Here is a 5,043-nt window from a genome sequence, read left to right as displayed (position 1 = left end):
GGATGTAAAAATGCCACGACGCCTGATATGGACTTCACTACAAGGTATAAGTCACTTTGCCAGCATTTCATGAACTCTGTCAAAACTATTGCATCAACCCAAACTACATATGACGACTTTGAATCAAGTTTTAGGAAGCACTCCGCAGAATATTGATCCATCCATGACTGCTGGTAAATGGTCTCTTACGCAAAAAAACATCTCACTTTTTTTTTATAACATCGTAATGATCTCACATCTTGCATCATATGTTAAATAACCCTATGTCATTATGAACACAGAACATACAAACGAACACATTGAGGCGACAAATCTGTCACTGAAAACAAAGGATACACACTAGGCCAGGGTCCGAAGAACTATGTCCATCAGCATGCGGAAGAAATGTAGACGACTAAACAAAAAGGGCACGGATGTTACAAGGAACACCGAGATCCATGAAATAAATTTGTTCCCACAAAACCCGTCAATGTGAATAGCATGCTTAAACTGACAATAAGAAAAGATCATATTGATATAGTTACCGTCCATTGAGTTTTGAACAATATATCAAACAAGCAATCAACATACATATAGGGAGAACAAAAAAGTTTATTCGTCAATATACCATTCATATAGTATACATATATACAATCGACATCATCTGGTATATTTAGATAGATCATATTAATATAAGATGAAAATCATTGGGTATACCAGTGTAAAAGTTACAATTTGTGCATAAAGATAGGTGTATACATTATATGATTCTATGGCAGCAACCATATCTAATTGCGATATACATCACACAATGAAAATATTTTATGGAAACAAACAACCAGTCACATCTAATATCTACATCATTCAACACTTGTATATATACCAGTAATATATCATACTTATTTAAAAATAGACCTCATCTACTATATACCCCTGATAACGGTATATCCATTGTATGATTCTAATACAGACACCATAATTATTCAAGACATACATCATAAATGCATATTAATTTTAAGCATAAGAACCAAAGTAACATCTAACATATATATTATTTTATCCTTACCTTACTAGAGCATACCAGTAACGTAGCATACCAATTTATGGTTGATATAGTTAAGTCTATATCGATACATCATACAAATATTCAGTAAAAAAAAGTAACATCTAGCATAGTTGTAAATATAATTTATATCCCTGGTTAATATAACAAAAATACATCGTGCAAAAGAGGAAACAATAAGCATTTCATCTATTCGAGATAAAGATATTCAGATAAATTGTAATTTCATCTGCCAGATTACTAACATAGACAAATTTTTTCAACAAGAAAACTAAACAATAATGCCTAATTACGGCCGAGAACATTGCAAAACATATGATGTCATAACAAAAAGGAAACCAAGTATGTTCGCACATCAACCAATCCTGCCCCTGCCCCTCCCCTTACCACGTGCAACAATACCTCTTGTCATATAACGTGATGGACGCTATTTTCTCTTTTCTGCTTCTTCTGCAGCCTTTTTCTTCTGAGCCTTGCCAGCGCACGCTCTTTCGATGCATATGCTCTTCCTTTCTCCCGAACATATTGGCCAAGTGCATTCTCTGGCTGTAAAATTAGCGCAACACAAATCTGTTTCCTCTTCATGTCCAATATGTCGAGTCTGCACATTTGCTCACAGACAACTGGGCAGATTTCGCGTGGCTAGTGCTTCATATAGAACATAGTAAAGACACCACAAATGTTGACATCTGGTTGCGGTATGTGAGGAGGAAGTTCAACGCTATACTCCCCATCCCATTGCCGGTCCGGATATAACGAAGCTCCTGCATGTTTGAAGTGTGAAAACAACTTTGAGAACAAGACCCAGTCACCCTCCCATGCTTCCCTTGGATTCAAGCTATTAAAGTAGGTCTTTTTCCTAACTACCGATATTGCAAACAGTATCCAATGATTCGCATGGCACACGGGAAGAAAAACTGCAACCATACACAAGGTATTCAAAGTTATGGTATTCGAGAAAAGTAAATCACACAATGATAAGACATATTCAAACTAATGTAACAACACTAGTGGAAAAATGATATTCGCAGAAATAAGATATTACGTTAACAATGAACGGCATTGATGTCATTTGTTTGAGCGGGCGTGTGGTGAAAAATAATTTTCCCCAAGAAAGAATCACACATTGCTGTAAAAAGTTGAAGTATTTACTCACATAGTCAGCCTTGAGAACATCCATCCAGTCATCCCCTAGGTCTGAATAAAGGAGAATAAATCTTCAGTCCACAATAACATCATCCAAATCATTTTCAGGTTTTTTGTGCTCAAGCTCTTTCGAAACCAAGTACTACATAAAAAAAAAAGCAGAGTTGATTGTTTGTGTAAGATATGAAGAAAATCAACTAATGAAAAATACACAGCAGAGTAAAAAAAGAAATGTGAAACTCACACTTATGGTCGCGGTAAAACAATATTTCAGCATTGGGCGCTTCTCTTATTTCGAAGCCTGAAGTTCTTTCCGGTTGATGTAAGAAGCCCACATGTCTATTATATTGTTGGAGATGTCGCCCCAAAACTTTAACATCTGCACATCGAATTTGAACAACGGTCGATCATTTTCGTTGTAGACAACAGGCCCGCATTCATCTCATTTGGGAGGATCGCCAAAAAAGGCCCATTTGACAATGCCCTTCTCCTCAGAACCTATCTTAAAAGATTCAGATAGATCATGTGATTTTTCATACGGCGAAGAAAGCATTTTTTACGGCAACCGCTCCCTGTGAAACTTCACTTCTATAACAGGGACAACCGCCATCAGGGGAACATCATTCCTCGTATGATCATAAAACATAGCATCATCCTTACCCATATGTTCACCATCCTCCATGGATTTATTAACCAGGGGATGATCCTTCAACGTAAATTCCTTGGCCAGTGCAATGTCATCAAATGACATGTATTCTTGTTAAGAGTTTTTACAACAAATATATATGCGTTGAACATTATATAATAATGTTGCATACATCATGTAATAGAATAAATTAGTACGTACCATTGCAATTGCAGCCTGGTCAACGATATCGTCTTGAAGCTCTTGTGTCATGCCCAAGAGAATAATTTCTCAACAGGGGTTAGAATTTTTTTAAGACAACTTCTCGAAGGTTTTTTGCTTCTTCATCGGAGGTGTTTCACTGATAGGTATAGATGGGCATTCATTATCCTTCGCAGCATTGTTTGAGGTTCGATATTGCTTGTCCTTCAATGATGGGTCCACAACATCTGTATGAATACGCGGATCAACATATCCTGTCTCCTTAAACTTCTCGTCACGTTCCTCTCTTAAGATACGAGCCTCGTCCAATAATCTTGCGATTTCACTGTCTTACCATTCCTTACTCTTGCTCGTCTCTTTCGCTGGATCACTCTGAAAATGAGTAAGATACAATGAAAAATTTACAATATATTGAATGCATCATAATCGGCATACTAATACATCAAAACATATAACTGAAAACAATATCATTAAAAGTATTAAGGTATTACAACAACCTTTTGATGGGAAGGTTGGGATGGACCCATAATCTCACAAATCTTATCTACAGATAGGGTTCTGAGTGAGCGTGTGTAAAAACGGCCAACCAACTGTTTTTTGTCAACCATGTCAAAGAACATATGCTGCAAAAGTATTGGATAATATATAATAGGTCAACGCACATGGCTTGTCGATCTACCTAACAAATCACAAAAGATGTTGAATATAAACAAGAAAGAGAAACTTACTACAAGAGCGTGCATGTCGCCACTAGGTCTCGCATTTTTCATGTCGTTTGCTTGCATCTTTTTACGGGTAGCCTTTATCCCCGCAATCAACTTGTCCTAGGGAAACCCAGCCCAGTTGTACTCGCTGGCTATTTTCTTAGTTTTAATAAATTCAATAAAGGGATGGCTTATTTGGGCATTTGAACCAGCAGCTAAAAGAGAGCAAATACAATACATAACATAGACTCTCCTAAAGTCTACCTTCCTCACCAATTTTTCACCATCCAGTAAATCTTTCAAATCACTATCTTTCACCACTTTCACATAATCTCCTATTAAACCATACTCCTTAGCAAACTCATCCGCATACCCATAATAATAATCTCCTTCATCTATCGATATAGGGCCCTATCACAACCATATGGCAAGCCATACACCCTATCAAAATCCTCATCTATTAAAACCCACTCTTCCCCACCAGAAAACACAAAACATTTTCGATCGACATCCCAAAAACTAATTAACTTCAAAATAGGATCTACACACATGGGCATCGGATTAACTAAAACAAGACCTCTAAAACTTGTTCCTCTTATAAAATACCTTAAAGCATCGCCGCTAGGGCGAAATAACTTCTCATTGTTGAAGTCGAAAACCTTTTTGGGGACACAAGAAACTTGTATGAACTTACTTCTCTTTGACTTGGACTTCACCGAATGCTTGGGAGCGAGATTCTTAGTTTTGGCCATTGGCGAAAGCGGCGAGTGTGTGGGGAGGGAATTAATTAGGGTGGGTGGCTGGAAATCGTGATTGAGGCTTTCGGTCCAACAGGATTGTGGATTAGGTTTTTTGGGAGGAATACGGGAGGCGAACGATGGCGGGGGTGAGTATTTGCCGGAGGCGACGACTGTCGGTGACGATTCCCGTAACTTTTTTACAACGAATGGGTAGGGCTTGGGTTATTTGGGAGGACAAAGAGATGCGAATGATAGATGTGGGGTGTGGTTCGCGTCAACGGAGTGTTGTCAACGGTGGTGGTACGCGGTCGACGACCGATGTTGGAAGTATGGAGGGGAAGAATCACGCGATGGTTAGGGCTCAGTGATTACCCTGTCGGTCGAAAAGAAAATTATATTAATCAATTAAAAAATATTTTTTTATAATATATTGCTTAACCATCATAACCCATTACTGTAAATATCAATATATTTATGGATAAATATATAATCAGTAGATAATCGTATATTGTTAATTATGAAATATTATTTTAATTAAGGAATATTCTAAAAATAATACATAGA

General features: G+C 37.4%; 1 long non-coding RNA gene across 4 annotated transcripts; it reads right to left on the bottom strand.

Moving 5' to 3' along the window:
- Positions 1–1,225: 1,225 nt before the first annotated feature.
- LOC127252977 (uncharacterized) lies at positions 1,226–4,838 on the bottom strand. Of its 4 annotated transcripts, none has more exons than XR_007839169.1 (6): positions 3,764–4,838; positions 3,533–3,658; positions 2,849–3,407; positions 2,433–2,776; positions 2,199–2,330; positions 1,226–1,959 (listed from the first exon to the last, which is right to left on the bottom strand). It is a non-coding gene; the product is annotated as an uncharacterized LOC127252977 (long non-coding RNA). The 4 variants fall into 4 exon arrangements; XR_007839168.1 differs by having other exon boundaries at positions 2,433–2,909; positions 3,036–3,407; XR_007839170.1 differs by having other exon boundaries at positions 2,433–2,567; positions 3,036–3,407.
- Positions 4,839–5,043: the final 205 nt, after the last annotated feature.

This window comes from Andrographis paniculata, unplaced genomic scaffold (genome assembly GCF_009805555.1).
Source record: "Andrographis paniculata isolate CXL003 unplaced genomic scaffold, ASM980555v1 Contig49END, whole genome shotgun sequence".
NCBI classification, from domain to species: domain Eukaryota; kingdom Viridiplantae; phylum Streptophyta; class Magnoliopsida; order Lamiales; family Acanthaceae; genus Andrographis; species Andrographis paniculata.
The sequence above is the reverse complement of the archived record's forward strand: the minus strand, read 5'-3'. Positions and strand labels throughout refer to the sequence as shown.